The sequence below is a fragment of the Monodelphis domestica genome, chromosome X, assembly GCF_027887165.1.
Source record: "Monodelphis domestica isolate mMonDom1 chromosome X, mMonDom1.pri, whole genome shotgun sequence".
In the NCBI taxonomy this organism is placed as follows: domain Eukaryota; kingdom Metazoa; phylum Chordata; class Mammalia; order Didelphimorphia; family Didelphidae; genus Monodelphis; species Monodelphis domestica.
Window position 1 is genome coordinate 1,915,583 of NC_077235.1, and position 10,682 is coordinate 1,926,264.

Consider the following 10,682-nt stretch of genomic DNA (forward strand, 5'->3'; position numbering starts at 1 on the left):
CACAAAACGTGTTCGTTTTCGTAAGCGACCGATCTTCTAGAACGAACCACACACACACACAGAAACACAAATGATCCATTGAAAAATCGTTCGCTTCCGCTTCCGTCTCCAGCCCGACTCCTCCGTCCGTCCAACAGTTCTTCCTGGGGGGGGGGGGTGGAGAGAGCATGCTTGGTCCTGCGGCCCTCAGAACTGTCCTGGATCGCCGTGCTGTTGAGAGGAGCCTGGCTGAGCTTTCGGCAATATCGCTGCCACCAGGGACGCCATCCTCCTGGTTCTGCTCGTTTCGCTCGGCATCAGTGCCCACAGGTCTTCCCAGCTCTCTTGGAACCATTCCTTACAGCCCATCACATAGCACAGTCAGTTCAGCCACTCCCCAGTTGAGGGACGCCCCCTCAATGTCCAGTTCTCTGCCACCACCAAAAGAGCTGCTTAGAAAGATTTCTGTCCAAGCGGGTCCTTTCCCCTTTAGGAGGGAGAGTTTGAGTCACATGCCTAGTGCAGCATAGTTAGCAAGTGGCAAAGCTGGGGCTAGCAAGCAGGTCTCCCTAGCATGCCCATGTGGCCAAAGGCCTTCTATCACACTGTCACCTTGTCATGGTGTTGGCTGCCAGAATTATTCATGACTAGATATGTGTGATGAGACCAGTTCAAAAGTCTGTTTGTTGTTCATTTCGGAGTCCATTATGAGAAACTGGGCAACTTAAGACCTCTATAAGCGTCTTTCTCCCAAGGCCTTTTCTCCAGGACTCATTAGACTGATCTGCAACCCTAAGAAGAACAGGCCAGAGGTGAGTGGGTTAGGTACTGCCCCTTTTGTGGGGATTCACCACTACTGGACACAGATGGAAAGGAATGGAGACAGCTGCCAGCTAGGTCACTCCCCTCAATTTTCAAAGGAGGAAATGGAGTCCCAGAGAAAAGAAGGAATTAGACTTAATTAAAAGACTTAGCCAAGCTCTCCCTCCCCCAGGCCCTACTCAAAGCCTCCAAATACTGACCACATCCTCCTGACCACTATGCCTCGTTTCTATTAAGATCAAATGAGCATAGGGATAGCCAGGTGGCTCAGAAGACTGAGTGCCAGGCCTAAAGACAGGAGATTCTGGGTTCAAATGTGGCCTCAAGATACTTCCTAGCTGTGTGACGCTGGGCAAGTCATTTTACCCCACTGCCTAGCTTTGGAACTAATACATAATACTGATTCTGAGACAGAAGGTAAGGGCTTTAAAAAGAAAAGAGCAAATGAGCTATAGGCCTACAGACTTTAAAGCCCAGTTATATTGCATACCAAATATGCCAGATATGAATAGATCCCATACTCTCCCCTACTAAGTTGGGGGAATGTAGGCCCTGAGAGAATCAGATTCAAGGGGGCTAGAAGCAACCATTTGACCTTTGACTCAGAACACGGTGCTCTGATTCTGACTGACCAACATGACCTCCAAGATCTCTTCCACCTCCACAATGCTATGGCTTCTATGACTCCCTGAGCTTCAGTTACCTCATCTGTAAAATGGACTCCTGCCCTACCTATTTCATAAAAGAGAAAATAAGCTAGGAGGAGAAGTACTTTGAAAATTCTCCAGGTGATAAATACTGTGATCTGAGAGTCAGAGCCCAGATATTTGGAAGTTCTGTTCTAGTTTTCTCCTTTTGTGAATGGGAAACTGAGGCCCACAAAGAAGAAATTATCTGCCTAACGTGTGAAGCCAAGTCTTTGGACTCCAAATCCAGGGTGCTTTCCACTGCCCTCTGCTGCCTCCCATCCAAAACAAGTTCCCTTTTCCTTCTCTTTCCTATCCTTCCTCCTTGAATTATGAGAGGCCAGAGGCTGGATTTGGATGACGGATTGGCTGAAATGGCTCAGAGGTCCTGCCCAACCTACAATTTGAGTCATTAGACCAAGACCTCCTGGCAGTGAAGAAGAGTTATAGAATCAACCTCAATTCACTAAACAGGGAGTGGAATGCAGGATTTCCAAGTCCAAACACAAAGCACGCCTTCTACTTGAACTCCCTCCAGCAACTCGTGTCCTCTGCTCCTTTCTTTATTTTGCTTTTTTTTATTACCTCTTCTTCCCCGGATTGGGGGGGAGGGAAACATCGGTCAGTCAATACTGATTACATGCCTACTGTGTGCCAGGCACTGGGCTAAGTGCTGGGATTCAAGAATGGCCAAAAGACAGTCCCTGCCCTCAAGGAGGATAACATTTCCAAAGAGGGTCCTAGGGTTAAGGATTGTTTGGGAAATGGTACTTCCTGTAGAAGATGAGATTTTAGCTAAAACTTGACAGAAAGCAGGAGCAAAGACAAAGAGGGAGAACAGGTGTGGTGGACAGCTAGAGAAAATGCCCAAAGTCAGGGCCACTGGATCCAAAAGTTTCTGTCAGGGAGGGGTGTTGTAAGAAGCCTGGGGAGAAAGGAGTTCCTGATGAGGTTACAAAGGGCTTGGAGTGCCAAACAGAACATTTGGTAGTTGATCCTGGAGGCACAGGGAGCCACTGGAGTTTGCCTTTGGTAGCTGAGGAGAGGATGGACTAGAGAGGGAGAGAGCGACTTGAGGGGTGCATTGTGTGGGAAGAAGGGCATGGACTAGAGTGAGCAGTGTCAGAGGAAAAAGGAGGCATATTCAATCGATGTTGCAAAGGTGCAATTGAGTTTGAATATGAGAGGAGGGGATGACAGAGGACTCCTAGGTTGGGAGACTGAGGGACCTCCTGAGAGCATGGCGTTGCCCTCTACAGAAAGAAGGAAGGTGGGGAGTGTTTGGGGGGGAAGTTCTGAGTGCAGTGCTCATGATTGGACCATGTCAATATGCTATTTGAACGCCGTGCCAATCGACTAATAAAAAGTGCTTTTGGAGGAACAAAAGACCTGGAATATGAAGAGAAAGAATGAAAAAAGATGGAGGAAACAGCATTTCCAGACTCCAAAGTATATTGTCAAGCAGCAGTCTTGAAAATAGAAAAGTGCATCCGTGGAACAGACCAGACATGAGAGAATCAGAAATAATGGAACTCAATAACCCAGGAAAAAATAGAAAATACTTAGGAAAGATAAGAGCTCCAGATTTGATAAGAACTGCTGGGCAAACTGGAAAGCAGCCTAGCAGAAACAAGATGAAGACCTTTAGTTTAGGCCAGATTCTCCAATCTAATCCAAAGGAATGCAAAAACTGAATTTTAAAGCTCAGATGCCCAAAAGTACCAGAAGAGAAGCAAATCACCTTCCTTTCACAGCTATGGGCAGGAAGTTCACAACCCGGCTAGCATTTTTGACCCCTCACACCCCCCCCCAAATTCAAACACTCCCCTTTTGAACATTTCCTTCTTCCCACTCAGATATCTATAACCCTCGTTTAAGCTCTCATCACCTATTGCCTGAACAACTTTCTTGAACAACAAGCTTTCAAATAACTGCCACTAGCCTGCTGGGGGGGCGGGGGGAGGGGGGGAATGTCACCCTGCCCTCCTGCATTTCCCTACTCTGGCCCACATTTTAGGAAGATCATTTTGATAGCTGATAGATGAGAATGGGGAGACACTTGTGGCAGACAGAGCCACCGGCAGCTATTGCAGTAGTCTAGGCCTAAGGCGACTAGGTCCCAGACCACAGTGGTGGCAGTGTCAGAGGAGAGAAGGGAGAATATAGGGGAGACGTTAGGGTGGTAGAAATGGCAGGCTTTGAACACATCTTTAATACTGAGGGTGAGAGAAAGTGAGAAGTGGAGGATGACCCTGGGCAACTAGGAAGATGGTAGTGCTCTCAACAGCGATGGGAAAATTAGGAAGAGGGCAGCATTTGGAGGGAAAGATGGTGAGTTCAGTTTTAGTTATTCCAAGTTTGAAACGCCATTGGGGACATCCACTTGGACATGTTCAAGAGGCAATTGAAGATCGGGAACTGGAGATCAGGAGAAAGGATTGAGCCAGACAAGGAGAGCTGAGAATCTGCATAGAGATGATATTTGAATCCAGGGGAACTGATGAGATCACTAAATGAAATAGCATAGATAGTGATGTGAATAAGAGCCAGGACAGAGCCTTGGGGAGTACCTCTAGCTATTGTTGAGCATAACCCAGAAGAAGATTGCTCAATGGAAACAGGAGTGGTCAGAGAGGTAGGAGAACCAGGAGAGAACAGCAGCCCAGAAACCTAGAGGGAAGATAATACTAAGAAGAGAGTGCTCAAGAACCAGGAGAACATCGTACACAGAGACAGATACACTGTGGTACAATTGAATGTCATGGACTTCTCTACTAGCAGCAATGCAATGATCCGGGACAGTTCTGAGGGACTTATGAGAAAGATGCTCTCCACATCCAGAGGAAGAACCGTGGGAGCAGAAACACAGAAGGAAAACAACTGCTTGACCACATGGTTCGATGGGGACATGACTGGGGATGGAGACTCTAAAGGATCACCTTGGTGCAAATACTAATAATATGGAAATAGGTCTTGATCAATGACACACGTAAAACCCAGTGGAATTGTGTGTTGGCTACGGGGTGGGGGGAAGGGAGGGAAAGAACATGAATCTTGTAACCAGGGGAAAATATTCTAAATCAAATAAATAAATAAACTTAATTTAAGAAAAAAGAATCTAGTGTTCACTAATGGCAAAGGCTACAGGGGTCAACAAGAATGAGGAGTGAGAAAAGGTCAGTAGATCATTGCTAACTTGGGAGACAGCAGCTTCCCACAAGTGAAGAGATCAGAAGCCTAACTGAAATGTTAAGAAAAGAGTGAGAGGAAAGGAAGTGGAGGCACTGATTGTCCATGGCCTTCTCAAGAATGAGACTCTATAGGGAGAAATGTAAAGTCTTTCACTCTAGCATTAAAAAATGTTATCCGTGCAAGATGGGGGAACCCAGCTAGAAAGTAGTGGTTCTGAAAAAGATCAGTGGGGTGTTAGTGGACTGCAAGCTCAATGAGTGGTCAGGGGAATGTGGCCACCAAGAAAAGGAATGGGATCTTGGCCTGGGGTGGAGGTTTCTGTGAAGAGCACCAGAACTTCCAAGAATAGGAAGGTGAGAGGCCTCTGCCCTGCTCAGAACCCCTTGCTAGCTTCCTGTCATTGCTCAGCTTAGGCCAAGAGGGTGATGGGGCAAAGTGTGGGGAAAACAGCCTCTGATCAAGGGGAAGAGTCCTAATGGTCACTAGGAAGATAAAACTTCCCAGCCCGCGAGAAGTTTTAAGGTAGGAAAATAGAAACAGGATAGAAGTTTTGAATCCCGCGAAGAGTGTGAAAGAGCCGACCTTAGAGATGTGAATAAATGAGTCAGTAATCAATTATTAATATTCGGGAGCCACAGCCTGCTCCAACCACTGGACGTTACTATCTAGGCTATTCCCATCCAATGATCCCAATTTAACACTGCACTGGTCAGAGGATAATACTAGCTCAGTAGGAAAGGAGATTAGAAACTAAAGGAGTTAGATAACGCTAGGTATTAGCATTGGAAAAGAGAGAGAGACAGGAAGGCCTGACTGAAGGGCCAGGCCTCAGGGAGAAAGATAGAGAGGAGAGAGAAAGGGGAGAAGTGGGGGGAGCTGGCTGTGTCCCTTTCTTTTTATTCTCTTTGATATACAAATGAGCTCAATACATATTGATAAGTTACATGATGCCTCAATACATATGGATGAGTTACCTGGCGTATTGCCATTGGATAATTGCAAATTATGACAAGGTGAAGGTGGGGTTATTATCCTCAGGTGAGTGAGACAAAGGGAAGCAAGGTTTCACGCCCTAACTTCAGCCATGCTGGGAATAGCATTCATTGCCATGCGCAGAATGGCCATGTGCTTGCTCACTCACAATCCTTGTCTCTCCATAATACCTATGGGCTGGACTGCTACAGAAGAGAAGGGTTCTTAGCCTTGGCTTCTCTCCTGAGTGAGGGGGGACTCAGGACTTGGAAGGGGAGTTACTGCCTGGGCCCTAAATCACTGTTCTTCTCTGAACTCCAGTCCCTCTCTAGGCAGGGTGAAGGCCATCTGAGGCTGAGCCGCAAGTCTCAGAGAAAGGTCTATGCCTTCGGAACACGTGGGGGTGGGGAGTAGTGGGGGGAGGTGTCTGGATGGTCTCACTATGTGAGATAGCTGTATCTTCATCAGTCAGATTTCCCTCCCATACCTTAGGAAGTTCAGCCTTTGAGCAAATTTTACAGGTCAGGAAAACCCTTGCCCAAGTCCTTTCTCAGATGTGGTCAAGCACACTAGTCATAACCAGGAAATGGGAATGAGGACCCGGAGAGCCACTGCAGGGCAAAGGATGACAGTAAAGACTGACTGTTCTTTGTTCAGGCTTGACCGGTCTGGTGGGGAGGACAGCTCCTAAGGAGGATATTGTATAGCCTGGCATGACAACAAATGGCCTTCCTGTTGACTTCCTGGCATGTGCTAGGAGTGGTTTGGGGCTCACTCTTTGACCTGGTCCCCTAGCACACACTTACAAGAAGGTAGAGAGACAGACCCTAAGCTGATGCTGAAGACTACAACCAATATGACAACAGCGCATGTGGACCTGAAGCTTGAATGTTTGTAAGGAAGCATTTGACCTTATAGACAGCTCAATCCAAATATCGTATTTGGGCCAGGGATTATTATTAATAATAATCACCATAGTGAGCACTTCTATGGGGCCTTAAGGTTTGCAAAGCCCCTAAAACATTCTACTTTGAGATACTTCCAACAACCCTGGGAAAGAGGTATTGTTATTCCGCCTTTTTACAAATGAGGAAACTGAGGTTGGGAGAAGTAAAATGACTTGCCCACAATCATCCAGCTAATAAGTATCTGAGACAGGATTTAGACTCAAGTCTTCCTGACTCCAATCCCAATGCTCTAGCCACTGTACCACCTACCTATGAAACCAAAGTGTGATATGCATTGATTCTAAGATGTCCCCAGATAGAGGCAAGTTCAAAAAAATTGGGCACTTGATCTGCCCATCTCCATTAGCTATTGTCCTATAGTGACCTTTTCCTTTTCATGGCTTAACTTGAGGTGGCCATTTACATTCAGTGTCTCTACTGATCTCTCTTGATTCTCCTACCTGTCTAACTATTCCTTCTTGGTCTTCTTTCCTGGATCTTCTTCCAAGTCATGTCCATAATGATGGGTATCACCCAAAGCTCTGCCCTGTGCCCTCCCCTTCCTTCTCCTCTCCTCGCTACTTTGCTGGAGGATCTCTTTGGCTCCCATGGATTCAATGATCATTTCTATGGAGATGAGTCTCATAGCTACTTATGCAGACCTCCAGTCTCATATTTCCAACTGCGTATTGGACATCTTCAGCTCAACATGTCCAAAACCAAACTCGTTATCATCCTCCCCCTCCCTGACCCCAGCCCCTTCCCTGGGACCAAGGATCATAGGAGTAGGGCTTTAGTGGGAGAAGGGACCTCAGCGGCTATCTAGTGCAACCCTTTCATGTTGTAGAGAAGGAGACTGAGGCCCAAAGAGAGGAACAAACTTCCTGAGGCTGTACAGTACAGAATATGGCAGTGAAATGGAGAGAGTCCCTGAACTGGATACCAAGAGCATTTGGCTCCACTCCAAGAGGGCTTTTCTGTTTCCAGCACTTGCCCTGTGAGGCAGGGGGTACAAGGCACATCAACTCCATTTTACAAATGAGGAAACTGAGGCCTAGAAAATGTATGCAGTTAGTCAGCTACTAGGAAAGAGCACTTTGTGAAGGAGCATCTGCCAGCTGAGAAATTATTCCAGGTACACAAACACTCGAAGAGAAGGAGGGGTGAGAAAGTGGCTTATACTGAGTAGGAAGAGAAACAGTTGGCTGTTGCTTCATTCTGACTCCAAATATTGTAGAACCCCCCTCCCCCACTGCAGGGAGACCCAAAGAGAGCAGAGGCAGAACTGGCCGTGGGAGGAGACATGAGGTGACAGGCTGGAGATGCTTGCTTTTCCGAAAATTGCCTGTCAAGCAGCCCCCAGTGGTATTCTAGCAATTAATGCAGGAAAGAGAGCCCCAGACTCCAGAAGCTGCTGTCAGCCGTGGCTCCAAGAAGTAGGCAGAGGAACAGGCTCTCTGGGCCTGCAAGCTGGGGCAGACTTGGGGGCTTTTGAGATTCTGTCAACAAAATCTGGTTCCCCAACCCTTCATTAGGTGTCTGCTGTTTAGAGAGCCCGGGTTAGGAGGAGAGGCAGTCTTGTCCTAAGGGAGGGACCTTCTGTTCTCACCTAGAGGAGCTGAGGCAGCCTGAAATAACTACCATCCATGATATCACAGGATAATTAGGGCACCAGAGAAGGGAGAACAAAGCCTAGCTGGGGGAGGGGGGAGGCAGGGACGGAGAATAATACTGCCCACGGCCATAATGGAAGTCCTCCTGACTGAGCTGGAGCTAGGTCCCCAAGGATGGCCGAGGAGTTCACCAGGCAAGAAGAAAAGCCATTGCTGACTGACACAGGGAACTGAGCTGAAAGGTGGGAGAGTGCTTGATGTGTTTCAGGAGGCAGCCATGGTCCAATGGAGCTGGAGCAGCATCAGAGGAGATAAGATTGAAAAGGGGATCAGTGGTAAAGAGGGTGCAAAATTCCTGGCCTGAACATCCAATGTGTACTTGGTAGGCAATAGGAAGCCACAGAAGATTGCTGATCGGACAAGGGAGTGATGTGACCAGATTTTGGCAGAAAGAAAATTCATCTCTTGAACTTCTAAAGGATGGACTGCAGGAGAGAAGACCTGTTCGGAGGCTAGTGCAATTGTCCAGGAGGGCAGTCAGGAAGGACTGTGCTAGGACAGGAGCAATGGTGCAAATACCAAATGTTCAAGGAGGAAAAGGCTTTAAGATCCCCTAGCCCAAATTCTCACTTTACAGATGAGGAAAGTGAACAGCCAAGAAAAGCGACTTGCCTAAGATCTCACACCCTTAGAGAATTGGCACAGCTGGAACTAGAACCCAGGGGTCCTGACTCCTAGGTCAGCAGCCTTTCCTCTCTCCAGCATGTCTTGTCTCCATGCTGGGTAATGGCGTCCCAGCTGTAGGAAGGACAGGGATCCCAAGGTGGGGGGCATGCTTAGCAGAAGTAAAGGCCGGGCACTTTCTGGTCCAGTGTCCTTCCTTCTAGGCCACTTCTTAGCCACTTCAAGGCCCTGAGCTCCCCTGAAAGCTGCCATGGCTACTTAATAGTAAGAGAAGGCAGACAGGTGATGCCTGGAAAGGATTAGAATGAATGGCTAGCTAATCCTGGGGAAGAGTTCCATCTAGGGCTGAGATTTTATTACCTGAGAAAACGAGTTCAAGAAGAAGAGATGCTCCTTGGAAAAGGTGGTAGCTATTGGGCCTTAATGGCTCTGGAAAGTTTCCTGGGCTTGAGTTGGAAGTAGAAGAAACAGCCATGGACAAGGTGACAGAATCCCCGGGAGCAGCTAGTTTGAGGTACCACAGAGGTGGATGCCAGGGACAACCCCCCCCCAAAGGTCTTCAATCAGAGACTGGACAAACCCAGAATCTTGGAGCTGGCAGAGCCTCAGTGACCATGTCTTGTTCAATTTCGACCCAAACAGGAATCCCTTTTACCCAACAAACGGGCATCAGGTTTCTGCTGGAAAATCCTCCTTCCCACCCTGCTAAAGAGACTAAATATCAAGAAGGTAATCTGGGAGGGAGGGCCAGCCTACTGGATGGAGGATTGGGGTAAAATGGGGAGCTACATGGGTGCCCTCTGTCTAACCTCTTAGAATCTCAGATCCTGGTGGCTCAATGGATTGAGAGCCAGGCCCAGAGACAGGAGGTCCTGGGTTCCATTCTGGCCTCAGATATTTCCTAGCTGTGTGACCCTGGGAAAGTCACTTCATCCCCATTACCAAGCCCTTACCACTCTTTTGTCCTGGAACCCATACACAGCATTGATTCTCAGACAAAAGGTAAGGGTTTTATTTTTTGGTTAAAAGAGGAATGCCTTATCCTTGGCTGTAGGGACTGTTTCATTCACTGTCCCTTATATCCCCAGTGCTTCAAACAGTGCATGGCATACAGTGGGTGTCTAATAAATGTTTGTGATTAATTGCTTACAGAGAGCTGCCTTGGCTACTCCCAAGGTCATTGTGGAAAGAAAGGCTTCAAGGAAAAGCTGGATCTGAGACTCTTCTTTGGACATGGCCTTTGAGAGGGCCAGCCAGAGGTTGAGTCTAGAACAGAACTGCAAGAAGAGCCATGCATAGAGAACAGGCTTTGTGTGGTGAGGGGTGAGGGGAATCTACTCCTCTATGTGGCCCTCTACCCCAGAGTTGGCAGGTGAAGAGAAACCACTTCACCTATCAGAAGAGCTCCCAGAATTGAGCTTCTTGGAGGGAAGCAGGACTCCTGAAACACACTGGATGCAAGGATTGAGGGAACTTTCTAGACCAAGACTGCTAGAGTGAAGAAGAAGAGAAGTCCTGGCCAACTGCAGTCTCCTGGAGGTCAGATTTGGGGATGATTTTCCCATCTACTTGTCCAGCCTTCACCTCTTTCTTGATTTCCCATCTCCAACTGCCTAATGGGCATGCCAAATTAGATGTCCCTTAGATATCTTAAACTCAACATGCCCAAAACTGAATTAGTGATCTTTCCCTTCCAAAGTCTCTCCCTCTCCCTAGTTTTTTTAATCCTTGTCTTCTAAGAATCAATATAAATATCAGTTCCAAGGCAGAAGATCAGTAAGGGCTAG